The sequence below is a fragment of the Passer domesticus genome, chromosome 1 (genome assembly GCF_036417665.1).
Source record: "Passer domesticus isolate bPasDom1 chromosome 1, bPasDom1.hap1, whole genome shotgun sequence".
NCBI classification, from domain to species: Eukaryota; Metazoa; Chordata; class Aves; order Passeriformes; family Passeridae; genus Passer; species Passer domesticus.
In genome coordinates, this window is record NC_087474.1 from 2,784,893 (window position 1) to 2,805,996 (window position 21,104).

Here is a 21,104-nt window from a genome sequence, read left to right on the forward strand (position 1 = left end):
AACTATGCTATACTAAAGAATACAGAAAGGATACTTACTCAATACTAAAAAGATAATAATGAAACTCGGGACTCTTTTCAGAGGCCCCACACAGCTTGGCACTGATTGGCCAAAGAGTGAAAACAACTCACACCAGAAACCAATGAAACAATCACCTGTGGGTAAACAATCTCCAAACACATTCCACATGAGCACAACACAGGAGAAGCAAATGAGATAAGAATTGTTCTCCTTTTCTCTGAGGCTCCTCAGCTTCCCAGGAGAAAAATCCTGGGCAAAGGGATTTTTCCAGAGAATGTGAATGCCACAGTGTAAAGTGCAAAAAAGTGTAAAAAGTGGCAGCTGTGTAATTTGTTTTATTTACTCAGTTTACTCAGAAGTAACTCATGACCTCCAAGCCAGGCACGTCCTACTCTATGCTGAAATGTGCTCTCTTCCCTGTGAAACTGAGAGCCAGAAATCAGCCCAGCTCTTCCGAAATGCTCCCTTTGAAAGCAGAATAACAGAGATACTTCTAAGTCCTTTCATCTTCAGTGAAAGTTCTAAGTAATTGTCTTTTTTTTTTCTCCCTCCCTGGACTGGAGGCAGGGATTCAGTTCAGTAGAAGAATAATCTTGTCCAAGTCTTCAAAGACAACCTGAGAAGTCCAGTGAAAAATTCTTAATCGAATCTGCTGATTACAGCAGAGGTCAATCACACAGCCATTTTTTGTACAGCTGGCAAGTGTTTAAGTCAGGTATTCTTTTATAAGCACAGCACTTCAATTTACTGCTCTGTTTCCACTTTAATTGCCAGCATTTCTCTTGACATGTTTTCTCTCCAGCCCATGTCTACTTTAACAAGTCCTGCAGCTCTGGAGAGAGAAACTCTGTTGAGCAAAATAATTAGTGTTGAAGAGTCAGTGTTCACACTATGTGCTTTTCAGAAGGTTTTATTTTGAATTATGCCATCCTACTGTCCACTGGCATTTTACATGTTTGTCAGAATTGCATCTTCCAGTTAATTTGCACCCAAAAGAAATTCAGCTGATTTTCTCTGACATGGCTCCATGATGTGACAAGACAGCATGGGAACCGTGGAGAATGGGGAGAGTCACTTTCAGAGTGCACTTCTGATCTGTAAATGATGTCTGCTTAAATTTCAGGCAGCTAAAATCCGCTACTTTTGAAAGTGTAACAGTTTTCCACAAGACAATTGAGACCCACAGCATACAAGATCATCATGACCAACCTGGCAGCAAAAAAGCAGCTCACAGCAACAACTTTCTGCTACCAGAGAGAAGGTAAAAAGTCTGAAAACACAGAGAGGATGTTGGTCTTCCTCACTCACAGTTATCACATCAAGCAAAAAAAGCAAGCAAAGGGCAACAGTATGGTCACTATTTTATTCTCTGATGGGAAACTCTGATGGGTATAAGATGAAAATTGCTATTTTATTGTTATTGTGCACCTCAGCCCAAGGAAGTCAGCACACCTTCCAAGTGGAGGCTGAAATTTTCTCCAGAAATTTTGCAAAGCTCCTGCTTTTTAGTTACTGAACTGTGGGGTCCTTTTTTGTCCCTGCAGCTCAGTGCTGCAAGGATTTTGATTTCTGAAATAAGTTGCATTGTCAGAAGCACAAAGTCTGACTGCTTGTGTACATTAAATGACATGTTTCATTCATAAAGCTGCATTTATGAAATATGCTTTACCCTTTAAAAAGGAAGAGCAGCCTAAGGAATATCAACTGAACTTCCAAGAGCTAAGATGGTCCCTGCAAGTTTTCCTTGAGAAATTACCTTGAGAGTGGTAGAACAGCCTCATCAACAGTTTTATATATATATAGATATCGATATAGATAGATAGATTGATAGATAGATAGATATCCTGATATTTTCTTGGGATGGATGAATTTGTCTACATATCTTGTGGTATTCAAGAGAACTATCCAGTCTCTGAGTTTCCCAGTAGCATGGAATTCTGGATTGTCCAGTGATGACCTCACAGATCACAGCAAATCTATCAAAGAAGGCCAACATTCCAGGGGCTCAGATCGACATCTAATATCCAAACTGAAAGAGGGGAGGTTTAGATATGAAGAAATTCCTCCCTGTGAGGGTAGGGAGCCCCTGGCACAGGGTGCCCAAAGAAGCTGTGGCTGCCCCTGGATCCCTGGACATGTCCAAGGCCAGGTTGGACAGGGCTTGGAGCACCCTGGGAGAGTGGAAGGTGTCCCAGCCCATGACAGAGGTGGGACTGGATGATCCTTAAGGTTCTTTTCAACTCAAACCATCTTCTGATCTTACAATCTAGACGCTCTAAGAAGACAGATTTTCTTCCCAGCTGCCTTGCAACTGTGCCTGCAAAAAGAAAAATTTACTTGTGCCTTTTGAAACATCTGAGAGCACGCAGAGTCTCATTGCAATGATGGGGGCACAAGTTAAGTTTTGTGCTGGCTAAACTCACCTGTCTCTATCAGAAGAAAGTCACATTATCCAAATGCTGGAGCCTCTAGCGTAGACAGCAAACTTTTAGCAAAGAAGGTTCTGGGAAAGTTTCCTGGAAGAGTCTTTCTCTCTCAGTAGCACCAAAAACCTCCTCCCTGGCTGGGCCAAACCTTTCCTCACAGTGATCAGTGCCATCACGTTCCTTTTTGGTTGGCCAACTACAATATCCACACTGACACCATCTTCTCATCTTTTTGTATGATCCTTCTCATTCCATCAAATATCAATCACTTGTCTCCTCCAGTACCAAGAAATAAGCCAAATATAGTTTAAGTGGGAAATTTTGTATAGAGATAGGCAGGAACAGGATGTCTGAAAAAGAATTTTAAGATTTGAATCTCATACCTCAGAGTCATCTAAAAAACAAAGGACTTCAGCTGATGTGATTTTTCTCTCCATTCTAGGCACAGCCTCCTGGTTTTGCCTTGCACCTGACAGCTCTGTAGCAAAGAGATCCTAATCAAGCATTGTTCCCTGATTACTCTTAATGAATATGTTAAATGATTGACACAGCTGACACCTATAATTAGCAAACAGGGGTTTTTAAGTTATCTTCCAACAGAGTCCTGAGTGCCCGTTGCCTGGGGTGGTTCCAGACAAGTGCACTGGCAATTTTGCGTCTTCTAAAGTTGCTCACAAACTTGTAGACATGGTTATTTTCTTTCCAATTCCCACTAAAATCCCCAACAATGCTCACCCCATGTGGCTACTGCCAGCCACATCCCACCTGCAATGATAACCAGTTATTTTCCTCATTTTTTCTGTGCTCACCCACTCACCAGTGTCCCTTTTCTGGTTTTTATCATCACACACACTTCCCAAGGACAGAGCCTGTTTTTAGTTCTGGGCTCATGCAGCAGGATCACAATCCATGCTGAAGTTTCCCAGGTATTACAATAATCTAACACCAAACATGGATTACTGCTGAATGAGTCAAGCAGTGCATGTCCTCAATGTGATATTTTGAATATAAAGGAAAAGTTTAATGCAGTAGAAAACACATCCAGATTAACAGTATCAAAAGCAAGTTAATGCTCATGGGGGATCCAAACCTATAGCATGTTTGACTTTGAAAAGGTTAAATTCATCCTCTAATTATCAAGGCTTGCAGCAGACCCCACGCTGTCCTTGGCAACACATTGTCAATTTACTGTTCTGACAGATGATCGTGAAGATGAGGAAATGATCCAGAAAAGTGGCATTGATTTTGAAGAGCAGCAAAATTTGCCAGTCATTGCTTGTTGCTAAGCTGCAACAACAACAAAAAAAAAAGGCCTCCATCAGCTCTCAGCATGTCAGTCACAAATATCAATGAGATGTGGTATTTACAGTGTGTGCAAGGCTCAGGGAAAGACTGAGACTGCATCCTGCACTTGGAACAATTTGGATGGGACCTTAAATACCTCCTCACTTGGTTTCACCAAACGAGCTGTGTGATGTTTTTCTTTGGGCAATCGGTGTTTTTCATCTACAGGCTGTGATCCATTTATAAAAATGCAGGGAAGATATTTTAGAGAAAGGGAAAACTACATGGTCCTAACAAGTCTGCAACTTAGACTGCAAGGAGGTGTTTGTCAGATCCTCCTCTTAGGAATCACATGCCCTTTAGAGCATTAAATCTCAACTCCAGCCTGGAATTTGTTAACTAGAGCTGGACAGCAGAGCTGCAGCCAGAATAAACAATTTTTTATGGCAAGCTTGTGCAAGGAACCAGCCTCAGTGGTCTGTTCTTTCTTCCTTTCTCTAAATATTATTCATCTATAACAAAACCCAGCTGATGACTTTTTCCCCAGTCTATATGCCCTCTGAAAATTTGATGCAAGACACACAAATTTCAACACAGAAAATCTCCACTTGCTTTGTGTCCAGGGGAAGGAGAGAGCTGGCACAAAACCTTTAACCCTTTCACAGAAAAATCCCTGGGTAGTAGCAGGGAAGATATGAGAGTAAATATTGCACAGTAAATATTCCTTTATACCTTTTTATTCAGCTCCTTTATACTTTACATCTTTTTACCCAGCTCTGCAGAGAGCCCCCAAGGTCAACAAGTAATTTACAAATATATTTAACAACAACAATCACATGAATAATATGAATATTGTAATATGAATAAACATATAAATCCACAGGTAGAAGCTGGTTTGTTTTTTTTTTTTGACAGACTACATGCAAACACTTTACTATAAGTAATAAACACTCTTTGCCATGACTAATGGCTTGCAGAAGAAATTTGAAGCATAAAGCTCAGAACAGTGACAGAAAGGCTTCCCTGCACCCCTTCTTTTTCCTTCTTCACATCTCTTGCCCCCAGTCTTACACACAGTATTTTTTACAGAGGTCAATAATATTGGTAAACAAAGTAAGGAGTGGAAAATGAAGTACAAACCTGTTAGGTGATGAAGGAAAATGAAGTACAAACTTGTCAGTTGATTAATTCCTTCCTAAAGCACATCAGAGGCTGCACAGGTTATTTACTCTAATATCTTCCCTGTTATGAGATGACAAAGCATTATTTTCAGATGTCCAAACATTCAATCAAGAGCTCTTTCCTTCCTAATTTCATTCCAAGGTCTCATTTTCCCACCCCCCTTCCAGCACTGCCAGATGAAAGGCCACAATTAAAAACCTCCAGATCCCATTCACTTATTTTATAATAACAAACACGAGCTTTCATGATATGCCAAAGGCCTCATTTAAAAATCACAGAATCAAAGAATTATTTGGGTCGGAAAAGACCACTAAGATAATCAAGTCCAACCATTAACCCAGAACTGACAAGGGCACCACTAAACCTTGTCCCCAAGTGCCACAAAAGATAAGTCCCTCCAGGGATGGTGACTCCACCACCTCCCTGGGCAGTGCCAGTGCTTGATTCCTCTTTTGATGATAAATTTTCCATTTTCTCTGGTTTTATCACTTGGAGAAGATACCAACCCCCACCTGGCTACAACCTCCTTTAAGGAAGTTGTAGAGAATGATAACAGGGAGGAAGAGGACACAGACCCATTCAAAAATTACAGACATAGTTGATATCCATCCACTGTAGCAATGAATACACTTTGAAAGGGAAGCAACAGCAAAAAGAAAACAAAATATAAACCCAAAATGAAGCACATCAGCTTAACAAAAATAAGAAAGTTCAAGTTCTGAAGGCAGAATTCTAACAGCATGGAAAAGATTATTTTTTTCCTCATAAGAGGATAAAACCAAGCTACCTATAGAAACAAGCCCAGAGCAAATATCATGTATTACCAACAGATTTAAAATCCTATCTTCCTTTCCTCCCAGGCACCCTGTGTAACTGCATGAGGCGTTTTGCCATCTATCTGCATTGTAAGCAAGAACAAGGAGTTGGGAAGGGATTGTTTGTGGCATTCACATTCTCTGGAAAAATCCTTTCACCCAGGATTTTTCTCCTGGGAAGCTGAGTAGCTTCAGAGAAAAAGGAAAACAATTCTTATCTCCTTTGCTTCTCCTCTGTTTTGCTCATGTGGATGTGTTTGGAGATTGTTTACCCACAGGCAATTGTTTCATTGGTTTCTGGTGTGAATTATTTTGACTCTTTGGCCAATCAGTGCCAAGCTGTGTTGAGACTCTGGAAAGAATCACAAGTTTTCATTATTATCTTTTTAGCACTGAGTAAGTATCCTTTCTGTATTCTTTAGTATAGTTTAGTATAGTATTCTTTAATATAATATAGTATTATAAAATAATAAATCAGCCTGTCTGAGAACCTGGAGTCAGATTCATCATTCCTTCCTTCATCGGGGCACCCTGCATATAGAACAATGGTTCCCCTGAAATCAGCACTTTTGAGGTTGCACCTTGAATCCTGTTGGTAGGGAAGATGTGTGCTGATGTCTTTACAAACAGTTCCATGGCTGAGGGAATGGGTGTGAACAGCTTTGAAATGGTGTTTAATGTCTCTACCAGCTTCAAGCAGAGGGTTTGTACAGAGCGCGGGCAGTTTGACTCCTGAGAGAAATGGGACCACACAACCCTGAGTTTCTAAACTTTGGGGTAAATAACCTGCTCAGGGGGATCTGTGGCAGGCGGTTCAGGAAGGCTGCACCTTCGGCCAGCGGGGGAAGGGAGAGGCACCGAGGGCCGGAGTTTGGGATAAATGGAGGAACCTCGAGAGAGAGAAAACCCCGCGGGGATGTGCCCAGGGCCCTCTGCCTCCACCTGAGTCAAGCTGCAGGGTCCTCTGGCTCCTTTATGGACACTGCCTTTTTCCAGAGGGATTTCCCCACACTGTGATAAGTTTGGGACCCTCATGACAAGAAGGATATTGAAGCGCTGGAGCATGTCCAGAAAAGGGAACAGAGCTCGGGAAGGGGCTGGAGCACCAGGAGAGCCTGAGGGAGCTGGAAAGGGGCTCAGCCTGGAGAAAAGGACGCTCAGTGGGGAGCTTCTGGCTCTGCACAATTCCCTGACAGGAGGGGACAGCTGGAGGGGTCAGGCTCTGCTCGCAGGGAACAGGGACTGGAGGAGAGGGAACAGCCTCAAGTTGCCCCAGGGGAGATCAAGAATTGTCAAGCATTGGCACAGGATGTCCAGGGAAGCGGTGGAATCACCATCCCTGGAAGTGCTCAAAGAATGGTGTGGATGTGGCACTTGGGAGGACAGTTTAGCAGTGAACGTGGTGGTGCTGGTTGATTGTTGAACTCAATGATCTTTGTGATCTTTTCCCAGCTCAGTGATTCTGTGGTTCTGTGATTCTTTGTTTCTATGATCTGAGGGCAGTTTTTCAGCAGTAAATGGGGCCCTCTAAGAGCTGCTCCACTCCCATCACCTGTTTTTCTCCTCCAGCCATATCCAGATTGCCTTGTCCTTATCTGCCTTTCCTTGTTCTCCCTGTCTCTGCACAAGAATTGCACAACTCCAGCACAGGGACAGAGCAGGAGGGAGAGGTGATGAAGCAAGTCAAAGCTCTCAGTTGATCCCAACAATAAAACTTCCATGAACTTGGAGCCAAAACTTTTGTTTTGCTTGAAACCAGGAGCGGAAGAGGGACTGAACTCTCCCGCCTTGTTTTTATTGCTGCTTGGAGAGCCAGAAATGTCCACACATCAATAGAGTTAAAAAGCAAGATTGTAAGAACCAGATGTTGGGATATTTTTGGATGGAATCATGGATCAGGCCACAGTGCTTAACAGCTCCTGTCCAAAGCTAATTTTTGAGGGAACAGAGCACACATCATGCACATGTTTGTTGGCTCTGTGCCGAGCCCTGCACAGTGCACAGAACGAGAGCTTTTCTCAAATTGGTTTCACTGGTTGGGCTTTCTTGGTTTAAATCCTCCTATTAAAGCTCACAGAGAAATGCATTTTTACTGCAGAATTATACCAAAAAGCCTGGAAAGGAAATCATTTAGCTATCCAGGAGGTCGATTTCTCAGTTTTGTTCGGTGATTGGTTTTATTTTTCATAGAGATTACTGCCAGCTTATTTTCTCTTACTCACTTTAAAGTTTTTAAGATGTTTTCACGTAGGGATAACATTCCTGCTGTAATTTTTGCTTTCCTTTTTTTGAGATGAAAGCAGCATAAAGGACATAAATGTCTCCCCTGTTTCATTAATGAAAAATCACAGCAAATTCACCTTTGGGACCCAGCTTTCCTGGCAACCAAAAAGTCATGTTGCCACATGGGGACAGATGCACCAAGAGCAGTTTTGCGCTTGATTTATATTTCCTGGACTTTTTATAGCAAAAGAATTCCTCTGGGGCTCTAAGGGTGTGGAACATGGGGAGCTCACCTTGATTTTAGTGAGAAGAACCAGACAATCACATCTCTGCTTAGGAGATGTAGGTTTGGAAAAGAGAGGAAAGAAGCAGAATCAAGGCCAGGTTGGACGAGGCTTGCAGCAACCTGGGGTAGTGGAAGGTGCCTCTGCCCAGGGCAGGAGGTTGGGACTGGGTGGTCTTTAAAGTCTGTCCCAACCCAAACCATTCTAGGATTCTATGACAGAACAATTTGCCCCCAAATGGAACCATTTCTTAGGGTCCAAGATATCTTGAGCATTGTTGTGTGAAATCACTCTTCTGTAAAAGTCCTGCCCCTTTATCACATCTTGAACCACTCAGAAAGGAACTGCTTTCTAAGTAACCTGCCCTGTTTATCTGCCTGTTATCCAGTCCTGCAGCTCCCACAGAAATAACCTGAAATGTTCAACCACTGGGATTTCCAGACCTCAGCTACAATTGATTCTTATCCTCCATGGTCCCATATCTTCAGAAGATAAACTTTTTTGCTTGAAGTTTCACTGTGTCCTTTTATCCCTTTTTAAAAATTTTATTTTTTCTCCACATGCTGCTTTAGTAAAATTCCTTTTAAACATCCATCCTGTGAATGAAGTCTTGGTTTTCCCATTTCACATTGGAGAGCACGCTCTGACCCAGAAGAGCTGCTACAAACACTGAGGAGATGACTAGAGGCTCCTGCCTGAGGATGATCAAACTGAATGGAAGATAATAGCTTCAACATGTCAATCACTGAGCCATTAGGACACCAACTGTTGGGCAGAAATTAATGAGCCAGGGTCTAATTTGACATGGATAGAACTGACAAATGTTGTGACCGTGGTATCTTAGGGCTAAAAAAAAGGAATACAGCTTGCTACAGGATTCTTTCTTTTCAATCCCTTTTAATGCTTTTATTCATAAAGTGACTTGCAAACTGATTTAAGCGCAGAAAAACAAATTCTTGCAGAGAAATTTAAGATCAGGCTGGGCCATTATAAACCCTACAATGAGAGGTAGATGATAGAAAACCTAATAAACTATTTAATTTCAGACACCTGGATGTTTGCATTAAAGACCTGAGCACCTTTCACAATCCAGGGAATGAAGCAGCTGTCCCCAAAGACAAATGCAAAGCATTGCCCCAGATTTATATGAAGTGACAGCAACCCTGACCTAACCTCACCTGCTAAGTGCCATGAAAAAGTTCTCCACATCCCCACTATTTGTGCTTCTCCCAAATGTGTGAATCATGGATCATGAGGTTCCATGAGGAGGAGGAATCATGAGGGATGGTCCCTCATTGGTACCAGCTCCATCACCAGCCACGCTCTTGCTACACTGAAATTAAAAAACTAACTCCCACTAAAATTTTCCCTGAAATTACAACAAATCAATCACTCAATTAATCAATCAATCAATCAAAGCTGCCCTAGGGGAGGCTAAAGATCAGATTCTAAGCACCTCAGTCAGCAGAAAGAGGACAAACAAAACATTTGCTCCTGAAATAGAGATTATAAACACAGCTTTTGTATCAACTGGCTCCTGTTCAAAAGCATGAGTGAACACCAGAACCTGCCCAAACCAGGGAAAACAGCATTAAAGGATGTGAAATCTGTATCTACATGATAAATTAATGATACAAAGGATTCCCCAGCCCTGAGTCTCCTGTGCTTTGAGATTTCACACTGGATTATGCTAATAGTTTATGTATCTTCCCTGTGCACCAGTGCTCCAAGGCAGCCTTCACAGACGTGTCATATGGGCTCCCAAACATGTTGTGACTGCAAGGATCTTTATTTTGGCAGGACAGGCCTGGGGAGGGGAGAAGATGCTGCTGGAAAGCGAAATCCAACCCGTTCTCCTGTCAATACACTAATTAACAATTGGCAAGATTATGCTAAATACGACAGATCTTTAATTTTAACAAGATGTTCTTCATTAAGCAGGCTAATCAAACATGAGCAGCACCCTGAGAGAAAGCACAGATGAGCAAAGCAACACAACCATCTTCCCCTGCTCCCTCTTCCTTGCCAACGCAATGCCAATCTTCAGCCCTGGGGAATGATGAATTTTCCTCTCCTTTCTCCAGATAATGGGCAAGGAAAGGTACAGGAAAACCAAGATAACTAAAGAAGGGAAGAGACTTACCTAGATTTAGTGGGTAATTTACTGATTACAAAGTGACTTGTGAAAATTAAAAAAAAAAAGAGGGGCAGGAAAATAAAGGTATTTTTTAGTGTGCACAGAGTTTTGCAGAATGGCAAGCACAAAAATAAATTTTTACTCAATTTTTTCTCCTTCCAAATAGGAAAGGAAAAGAAAAAACTCATCCTGAAACAAAAAACTTTCCCTTCTAAGTTCAGTGAAATATAACATTTAGGTTTCAAGTCCTTTCCATTTTTTTTAAATCTTAGAACAAATCAAGAGAAGTAGCAAAGGATTTGTCCAATCCAAATATTTTGATTAAAATATTTTTATTGTCTTTGTAGTTTAAGTAATGAGACTTCCAGATTCAAGGCGAAACACTTCTGTGAAATAGATAAATTACAGGTTTTTTGCTGCACAGCCTCTCTGGGAAGCATTTTTAACTCCTTGACTGCCCTCATGGGTGAAACATTTCTCTTTATACCCAATCAGAACCTTTCTTGCTTTAACTCATGTCAGTTTTTCTCATCCTTCAATCAGCACCATTGCCTTCATTATTAATATTAATTTCTGCATCCTCCTGTATTTCTCTATTTATGTCCAAGGACATAAATAATCAAGCCAGAACTGCACTGAAGTTAAATCCATGTGTGCATTAAGTGGGAAAAAAACCCAACAGCAACAACAACAACAACAAAAAATAAAACCCAGAAAACAAACCAGGACTTTTCAAAACTCAGCCATAAGTCGGAGTAAACTTAATACTGAATCCCAGTTTCCAATCTCAGGAGAGGGAAGAAAACCTGCAGCTGAGATTCTGTCTCTGAGGTTATCAAGAAGTGTGATGAGATGTGTGAAGGTCACAGCTGTGAAGGGGAGCAATACCAGGGATAATGCAGCTAATAAGTCAGAAATCCAAATTATTATCAAGCTCCCCATTGAGCTGAATTCACTCTTGCATTGCTGGGCTTGGTAGTGGAGGCAGGCAAACAAAAGCTGGAAGACACATGGCTTTGCATCTATCATTTTTAAAATACAAACTCAGGGGGATCCCTGAGGGGATTTAGCTCTGCTTCTGCCATGAAGTTGTGGATGTTTATTGGAAACTCTTCACACCTCAGAGCTCTGCTCCCTCAGCTGTACCACCCCATGGCTGATTTTTCTATCTCAGCACAAGTTTGGCAGGACCATGGGGGAGAAGTCAGACAAACACCATTAGATTAGTGCCAGTGAGCAGGAGACCAACCTTTTCTTTGTGCTTAAAGCTATAATTTGACAAAATGTTAACAGAGATGCAAGCATGGATTCCCACTGGGTGGCTTTGTGAAGGGGAGTGTCATATCCAGAGAGGTACAAAGTGGACAGGTCAGATTGCAACTCTACAGTGCTTTGTTGCCTTGTGCAGGCTGACCTAGAACAGAGGCTAGACAGAGCTAAAGAATAAAGCAGGAATTTATTCAAAGAATCTCCTCCATGGATCCACCTTGGGCAGCACCAGAGCCCAGCCAGGGCTGCACCCAAGATGAACCCAAATGGTCCCAAAATGCACGAGCGCTGCCGGGGTCTCTCCCTGGGCTCAGCTCTGCTCCATGTGCACATTGCAGTTCAGTGTCCAATCCCAGCTGCAGCCCCTGCACTCCCATCCTGCTTGTTTTTCTCTCTGCAGCCCACGGGGTTTGTGCTCTTGGGCTGAGATTTGGATCCTTTGTCCTTGGTGCCCAGCTGGAGCAGGAATTGTTTTGTCTCCCTGCTCTGTGCAGAGAGCTCACCATGCCCTGATGTGAAGCCCAGACCCACAGACTAAAGCAGCACAGAATCTGAAAAATATAAAAGCTGAAACCTCAGGCATCAGCTTCAGCTAATGCTTCAGGTCATCCAACCCATCTTACACCTCCCTGGTTTCCCAGGAGCCTTGTGACACTTGATCTTGGAGTGACTGCAGTGGGATTTCATGGCCATGGAGGTCTCTAGTGCTTCTGAGCATCTGGCACTATGTTCTTTATATTTATGCAGCACTTTGAAGTATTTTTCTACAATGCATCAAACCAGGATGAACTATCTTCCACTGAAGGTTTCACTAGGGAGGTTTTACAGAGCTCAGCTGGTCGAGAAGGAGCAGAAAATAATCCTTAATTTATGAATTTTCACTCCAAGTACAGCGACTCCCTGTTCAAGCTGAGATTTTCATATTCTGTTTTTAAATCCATGGCTTCAGATCCTGGTAGCAATTTGAGTTGCTGTTCTACACAAGTAGCCATTAAATAATCTATCAAGACATTTGCAACATGCAGAATGAATGTCAGGCTTTCAGAAAAGGAACAGGGAGCTTTAAGAAGTCCTGATTACATTGTGCTCAGTATCAGCTTTATTCCTTTGCTTTGTATCTGTCCCATTCCATCACAAGGGAGCAACATCCATTATTAATCCATCTCTTTGGAGCCAGTCCCTGTGTGTCTCTGTCCCCCATTTGATCAGCCATCTGGAAAACAATAGTTTCTTGACAGCTTTAAAACATTTTCCTTTAAACTGCAGCATTGTTCACATGCAGAGAGAGCATTTGACATGATGAGGGCTTTAGTAGACTTGGGTAGCAAGTAGGGGAAAAAAAGAAAACATATGCAGACTGATTAAAAAATGCAACAAACCAAAACATAAAACCTCATCAAAAACCCAAAACAAACAAAACCAAAACCAAAACCAAACAACAAAAACTGCAAACCAACAAAACCACACAGAAACAACAAAAAAACCACAATCATCAAACATCAAGCTCAAAAAAGGGATGATTTCCAGTTCCATGACATTTGTCAACCCAAGCAGTTCTACCTGGATTTCACTTGTTTGCCATCTCCAATCAACCCATACCTTAGGACAACTGGAGTATTAGAATGTGGGATAAAATGTGGTATAAAAACACTGGAATTGGTCATATGTAAATTTATATAAATAGTCATTTCTGAGACAGAGGGAACTGATGTAGAAGTAGTTTGTTTCTGTCACCTACCAGTCAATTCTTGAATAGATTCTAGTTAATGCTGTGATTTATCCAAAGTCTTAACTGCTGATATTTGCCTGTGATAACAGTAGCTAAAGGAGAAAAGACTCTTTTAACTGAGAGGAAAATGAAATTTTATATGACAGCTCCATGTAGGAAGAAGGGACATCTCAGTATTGTTCCTTTCTTAGAACATGACATTTTGGATGACTTGAGAGAAAAAAATTTAGAGTGGGTTTTTCTTTGAACAGCAACAACAATGTTGTGGTGTTGTACAAAAATAAAAGATAAGCTGAAAATTTGACCAATGGAAAAAACCATCCTGGAACATTTCAGGATATCAATCTCTGACAAAAGTAGAGTTATTGGATTATTTTTTATTTAATATGCAGTTTATCTCACATACAAGTTGTACAAAACTTTATTTAAAACATATGACATCTCTCTGAAATCAAAGCTATGACAGCAATAATCATAATTTTAAAAAAATCCTACAGATTTCAGTATTATTTACACACTAATAAAAACATTCCCATTTACTGTTAAGTATAAAGGTAAGCACACCAGGAAAAACAAACGGAAAAGTAAAACAGTTGAGTTTGTGTTCATCTCATCTTTCCTAAAGAACCAACTGGAAGCAAAGCCAGCACTGCAGATCCCCTCTGAAGCCAGGGTAAAGAATATAGAGGGAAAGAAAAAGAAAGACACAAATGTTTGTTACCCTTTGCCTATAGCAGGAGGGCAATTTGATGATGAGGATTCAAACTTAGGCTTCAGCTGATTGCCTGGAGTTTGTTAGGATTTATCTAAAATTAGGTGCTTGTGTCCAAATGGGGAGGAAGACGCAGCAGATGGGAAGTGAAACGGGGAGGGTGCTTTGGCAAGACGCTCGTGTCGTGCTTCATGGGAGAAACGTATTTTGGGAAAGGACAAAAATGTCCACACAGAGAATTCCAGGCATGTGGAAGAGAATCCGTGTGAGACTGCACAGAGCCTCAGAGGAGAGGCAGACCCAGCAAGGATCACGTTGTGCTTGCATGGAGAGTGCCCTGCTATGGAAAATGTTTTGGAAACAGAAGGCAGGAGATCAGCGATTACAAACTCTCAGAAGTCAAAACAAGGCATGTTAACGTGACTGCTTTTTTATTTTCTTATGGTTTACTTTCTCAAAGTCATGCAACGATGAGATTTAAGACTTGAGACTGTGTTTGCATTGCTGGTAAAAACATAAAAGGTTTGGGATGTGATATGAGGAGAAGATTTTGGGAAGAGGGGTCTGGGGATCAGTGTTTAGAAGTGCTCTAAAATGTAGAGAGTTGCCATTTCTTAGAAAGCACAGAACACCAATGCAATAAGCACACAGACAATTGTACAATCATAAAATCATAGAGTGCTTTGGATTGAATGGGACCTTAAAGTTAATTTCATTCCACCCCCTGCCATGGCTAGGGACACTTTCCAGCCTGGCCTTGGACACTCCCAGGGATCCAGGGCAGCCCCAGCTCCTCTGGGCAACCTGTGGCAGGGCCTCCCCAACCTCTGAGTAATGAATTCCTCCCTAACAGCTGATCTAAACCAAGTTTAAAACAAGAGGAAGTCAATTTCCCTCCTTTTTTATGACTTCCTTAATGCAGTAGAAACATCTCTGGAAACATTCAAGGCCAGGTTGGGTTGGGCTCTGCACTCTTGGTCTGGTTGAAGATGTCCATGCTCATTCCAGGGGTTGGACCAAGTGATGTTTGGAGGTCCTGAGCTGCTTCAGGATTTTTTGCAGCCCCATTCTGAGCATGCCTTTGGGCCAGCACAGGTGAGACAGCCCCGTTTTGGATGCCCTGTGTTGATGATGGGGTTAGATCAGCACACAGCAAGAAGCAGCAGGGAACAGGGATGCTGAGGGAAAACTCCCTGGGAATGCTGCAACCACAAAGAGAAATGCTTGGATCTACCAGCTATTAGTGATAAGGAAAAGAAAGAATTGTTTCACAGTTTTAAGGTACATTCTCATCTCAGGGAAGCTAAGCTTAGGCTTTGCAATGTATTACATTCTTATGGGTTTATCCCTCAGCTCAGCTGCATAATTTTTTAATTAAAGCACTGCCCCAAAATGCCAATAAATCCCTGTTATTTGAGTTCAGCTTAACCACTAAAGTGTTGACTTTGACCCTTAGATATTCACTTGACTCTTCTCTCCTAAATCAAGGTGAAAAACTGAGGTGTTTTTTTTCACTTTCCAGTATGTTTTTGGGGGGATATGTTGTCTCAGAGTGCACACCTAGGTCACAGCCTCCCCTCTGAACCTGTAAGCCTGGCTCAAACTTTAACTCAAAAAACCCTTCTCATTTCCTCATCATTTCAGAGAGTCAAAGCAGCCACATTTCTCAAAGTTACTTGGCTAAAAATATCCCCACACACTCAGTTTGGATTTTCAAGCAAAAGTAATATAGTCACAGCTTAATTCACAGTATTTTAGCCCAGCATTTTTATTTAAGCCCAGCCTGAGATAAATAGAAAAGCACGGTGTGGCATCAGCAATACCAGTGAGCAGATGATGTGTAGGAAAGAGGCATTTGGTTGCTTGAAAAATAAGTTTATTTCAGATACATTGCAAAGGGAAAGAGAAGGGAAATAAAACCTAAAGAGGAAAAAGGAAAATAATTTTTTATTTAGCAGCCTAAATCTACATAACAGTTTAAAGTTTAAAATTGAGCAGGCAGCTCAATTATTACTCTATAAAAAGCTAAAAAGAGAGGTATATTGAGCTGCTATTTCAAGTCAGAGCTTTTATGTGATGCTAAGAGGCCCCATATTCTATTTATTTCAGTTGGATTCACTGTGTAATTTTTTAACATGGTAGAAAAATCTGCCAGCCACTCAATCTAAAGAACTACATTTCCTTTCAAGACAAATCACTGCCACCTGAGCAGATCTAACAGCCCATTTCTTTGTGCTCATCAGTAATAACAGCTGCTCCTTTTCTCCCAGAAAAAGAGGATGGGGAAGAACAGCAGTGCTGAGAAATCAGGAAATACATAAATTCCAGCAGAAATAGCAATGTATGTTTCTGTCCCCCTTAAAGAGGGCACTGAGGCCAGGTATTAAAGGCTGCTCCTAATTGCCAAATATTTGTTGTTCCTCTCCTATCCAACCCTGAATCAGCTGTGAAGTGTAATAGCAGTATTTTCTCTACTATAATATATATTTTGAGAAAAAAAAATTATGTTGGGTGCTTGGACATTTCAGACTACTTGGCCCCAAGCCATGGTTCAAAAAACCAACTGACTTTTACAAGAATATATTTCTGGAGAAGAAGGCAGTTTAGTACCTTCTTCTCTTAAGTTATCATTATGTGGAGAAGCCCAGAAATGAAATAAAATGTGAATGAGGTTATGAAATTTTTCCTCTGCTGTCAGAACAGAGCCTTGGGCTAGAACTGACCCAGAGTTCCTTTCCTAGCCAGGCTCCTCATTGTTTGCATGGCTTGAGAAAGGGAATTTTAGCAGCTGGATGGTGAAGAATCTGCCATTCCTGATGTAGCTCTTGCAGGTGAAACTGGCATCATCCCTGTTGAGTTTTATCTTCTTTTTCTGCCAAGGATGGAATTAAATGCCTGAGATGGTATTTCTTGTTGGGACTCAGATGTTTATCAGTTCTTATCTATGTCACAGTCTCACAAACCCTGAGTTCTGCAGCACTGCACTCTAACAAACTAAAAATGGAGCCCCATCTCTCTCTCTGTACAAGCCCCTGAAGGATAAACTGTCCAATTAAGAAATAACACCTCAATTATTTTTACTTTTAACCCAATAACCAACCACCTGTGCCCGCAGTGGAGACTTTTTTATCCAATTACACAAAACCATCCAAACCATGGAGAAGAAGGAGAACAAGAAGGACCAGCCTTCACCCCAAAAGCTCCATCTTGCTTTATCTATATTACTGTATTCTAAACCCTTAAACTCTGAGTTTCCCACCCTGTGATATCACACACTTCTATTCAAACTCCTCACCCACAATCCCAGTTCTGTCATTCTATTTTGGAAGTTTCTGCATGGCCTCAGGTCAATGCAGTGTTCTCTTGGGGGTCAGTGCCTGGCAGCACAGAAAGTCTGGAATTCTCAGCAGCCAGGGTTCCAACACTTCCCCACTTCCCAGATCTATCACACACCCCCAAAACTGCCACATTCCAGCTCCCAGCTGAGGGCCAGGGGTGTCAGAACATCTGAGACAACACTGACATCCAGCACAACAGGGTGGATCAACATCCTCACACCAGATCATCCAAAGCATCCTGGAGTTTACAGGGAGGTAGGACCTGGTTGATTTGGCTTGTAGGGATTCAAATTATCCATCACTGATTATAATTAGGTAGTAGCTTTTATTTCACTTTTAAATAGCCCTGTATGGGTGTTTATCCAGTAACTGAGTAGACACAGAGAGTAAAAGATCTGCAGAAAGCTTTCACCTAACCTGAAGGTCTTAAACCTACACCAGGATTTAATCTGAGCCACAACTTTGCTAAGACATGGGTTTCAGCTGCAGATTTTTTACTCCATGTTGATCAATGTGATGAGGAACCTCATTTCATTTGAACTCTCCTGGGTAAATGCTGCCTCAGAAGGAAGCTTTCACTTCCAGCAACAATCTTTTCAAGCCCTCCAGGTAGATATAGGATAAGGTGGAGTTTAGACAATGTTTAATAGAAAAGTCAAATCACTGGCAAGGTATCAAAGCAGCACCTGCCTTTGTTAAAATCAACCTTGACAAATGCTTTAAAGTTGTTCCTTTCATTCCCACGCAGTGACAAGCTGACAACAGCCCCAGCCATAAAAAGCAGAAATCTCCCAGCAGACCTTCAGTTCCACACTCAGCCCAAGGGTTCATATTTCCTATTCTCCATGGCTCTGGGGTTCTATTCTCACACACACTATTGATGTTTTCAGCCCAGCCAAATAATTGCTCCTGGGTCCACGGGGTTCCTCCCTTCTCAGGCTGTCTCAGTTCTCTCAGTTTAGCAGCTGGGGTCAGGCTGTTTCTACAAAGGACAGGTGAGGTGAGGGCATAAGCACTTTGTTGAAGGGGTTGCTGCTTTTTCCTTATATTTCCTTATATACAAAAGCATTTTTATACTCTGTGCCCTTTCTGAGTCCTCAGGTAGTTTGGCCAAGGATTGAATTTCTATCTTCCTCTCAAATTAAATAAATATTGCTATAAATAAGGATCACACTGCCATCCCTGTTTGGCTGTTTATGACCTCCCGCTCTATGGGAGTTTCTCAAAATGCTTTCCCTCCTTCTTGTTGAAACCAGCCCTCTGTGACTCCATTACTCCTTTCCCAGCCCTTTTTATTCATCAATCTGAAAGACTAAAAAAGTCTTATTCTCTTCTTTATATTTTTTTTCTTGCCTTGAAGTTTCTTATCAGGAGGAGGACGGAATGTGGCAGCAGCCCTTGTTTTGGTGTCTTCCCCCCCGTCAGCTTAAACATTAATGTAGAATGTTCACATTGCCCAGAGGACTCAGCCTATTCAGGATCTCATTTTTATGATCATAGGATCCACCTAGAGAGGGATAGGAGTGAGACAAACACTCCCAACCCTCTCCTTACACTTTTCTAAGTTGGTAAATGTTGCCTAACTCAGTCAACATTTTGTTTGTACCCTAATTTAAGATTTTTAGCCAGGTAATTTTATAAAAGGGGCATAAAGACCAGACATGGGGGACTGGGGAGATGACAGGAATTCAGAAAGTTACAAGAGATTCACTCTTTTGGTAAAATTTCTTTCACAGAATCACAGAATCATGGAATTGTTTGGGGTGGAAGGACCTTAAACCTCATCCAGTTTCACTCCCTGCCATGGGCAGGGACAGCTTCTACTATCCCAGGGTTCTCCAAGTCCTATCCAGCCTGACCTTGGACACTTCCAGGTATCCAGGGGCAGACAAAGCTTCTCTAGGCCAGGCCCCCACCACCTTCATGGGGAAGAATTTCTTCTAATATCCCAACTTAAACCAGCTCTTTTTAAAGTTGCCTCTTTTTTCCCCCTATTTTATCACTCAACACTCATGCTGGTTTTGGCCAGCTTTTAAATGATCAGCTTTAGTTACTTCACTGATGGAGCTTTTCTACAAAAAAGCTGAAAAATTACAAGGTTGTCCTTTCCCAAGTGCTCACCCAAAGGTTTGATTCACCCAGTTCAGCTCGTTCTCACTCGCTTCACAAAGGTTTTAATGAGGCAGTGGCAGGGAAAACTGCTTACATAACAAATTGTATAACAAATCTTATCTTTGCCTCAGAAAAGTTGGGTCACAGCAACCATCTGGGAAATAAAAGCCTGAATCATCTGCCAGGCATACACACACACATATATCTATATATTTATATATATAAAAATATATGTGTGTGCACATTTGACTCTTACATGAATCACACCCAAAGCTCTACTAAAATGCCACGCCAGCTGAAATCTTCCTCCAAAGCTGTTATTTCTGAATGAAAGCTGTCCCTCTTCAATGAATGATGCATTTCAGCCACTATAGATATGCAAAGACATCTTGTTTGCACTGTGCAGAATCTTCTTACAAAGCTTTAACTACTCATCTCCTGTGCTGCTTCAGCACATGACTCAGAGTAGGTGTCATCAGGACCAGTGGAAGGGAAAATGGGGGGAAAGTGTAAATTTGATGAAGAGACTGATTCCTGCCCATTCTCCACTGGATTTGGGAAAAATCTGTGATGCCATTAAATTTTGGAGGGCAGAAGTATGATAATTATAAATTCTGTCACTGCCACCATACATAATTTCTCAGGACTTTGAGACAAATACTCATCTCCCAGATAAAAACGAGGTGTAAATGAGTAATCAAATAGAAAAGGCTAAATCATGACCCAGCTGTAGCCCAGGAGGCTCCTTTTGGAGTCAAGTGATGTGTTAGTCAGACTGCTTTCATGGGTGCAAGATGTGTGCACCACCAGTCTGCCCATCAAAACATATTTAACATATTTAACATAACCCACACCATCAAGTGTGGGTGCGCCCTTGCATTCCTTCAAAACAATAAAAAAACCCCTCCCATTATTTAGTATTTATAGCAAATACTGTCTTAAAAATGGAATGGTGTCTGCTGAAGGGTACAGGTGGTATTTGAGTTGACCTCGAGACTGTCAGAATATATTGTCCTGCAATTTTCATTGCTCTGGTTTTGGAATAAATTTGAAGCAAAGCTCTGTGTAAGTTGATATTCTTACTTTGTGAGGTTATGGATGTTTTGATCTGGTGTTAAGATGCCTCTCCTCAGGTTTCCTGTTAAATGGAACCTTGGTCTAAGGTGTAAATTATGAATTATCATTTGCATTACAAACCTTACACATGGTGTACAATATTTAATATACTTAATATAATATTGAATAACTACCTTATATGAGTAGAAAAAGAGAATATCAATAATATAGAGACATGAAATATGAATAATAAAAACCACCTGCAATGGCCAATAAAAGCAGGAGCAGTGTGAATCAGAATCTTCACAGAAAGGAAGTTATGACTTTCTCTACAATGAAGGCAGAAATGTTGATAAAAAAATTTTCAATGAAACGTGAATATCTGTGTAAAATTGTGAACTGTCAGCTTAGAGATTTCTTAATCTACAATTTGTATCAATAGAAACATTTCCTCTGAGAGCAACATGAGAGGGATCAAAGAATTGGTTTGCAAAACTCTCTCTAGGGAAAAGTATC

At 41.4% G+C, this 21,104-nt stretch overlaps 2 long non-coding RNA genes across 2 annotated transcripts; one reads left to right on the forward strand and one right to left on the reverse strand.

The window, feature by feature from the left end:
* Window positions 1-340: 340 nt before the first annotated feature.
* On the reverse strand, window positions 341-8,410 carry LOC135300951 (uncharacterized). The gene is made up of 5 exons (XR_010362709.1): window positions 8,245-8,410; window positions 4,872-4,973; window positions 2,831-3,734; window positions 2,445-2,723; window positions 341-2,338 (listed from the first exon to the last, which is right to left on the reverse strand). It is a non-coding gene; the product is annotated as an uncharacterized LOC135300951 (long non-coding RNA).
* LOC135300981 (uncharacterized) lies at window positions 1,986-6,218 on the forward strand. Its single transcript, XR_010362759.1, has 2 exons — window positions 1,986-2,228; window positions 3,648-6,218. It is a non-coding gene; the product is annotated as an uncharacterized LOC135300981 (long non-coding RNA).
* Window positions 8,411-21,104: the final 12,694 nt, after the last annotated feature.